Raw genomic sequence first — 362 nt, 5'->3', positions numbered from 1 at the left:
TAGTGATGATGTTTCATAGGAAATCAATAAGAATCAATGTTGAAGAAGTAAACTTCAAAAGCAAATTTATAATTTTGTCGATTCCTGAACGCTTGGGAAGAATAAGGAAGATTATGTATGAGAAGTCAGGTAGAGAAGAGATGAGTGGTTAATCATAAAAAGTTACTTCATTTACTCAATGTGTGTGTGCAATTATTTGATAAAAAGTCAAACTGAAAGAGTAAGTCTCAACTCCAAGCAAGGTTAGATGATAAATGACCCCAAAGTGTCAGTATTTAAAATCCCTAGAAAGGTGCTAAATGAATTAGATTTAAAAAGAACAAAGTTAATGTGGGGAAGGAGAAAGTAGAGAATTGTTGATC

This window comes from Penaeus chinensis, chromosome 38, assembly GCF_019202785.1.
Source record: "Penaeus chinensis breed Huanghai No. 1 chromosome 38, ASM1920278v2, whole genome shotgun sequence".
Classification (NCBI taxonomy): Eukaryota; Metazoa; Arthropoda; class Malacostraca; order Decapoda; family Penaeidae; genus Penaeus; species Penaeus chinensis.
The sequence above is the reverse complement of the archived record's forward strand: the minus strand, read 5'-3'. Positions refer to the sequence as shown.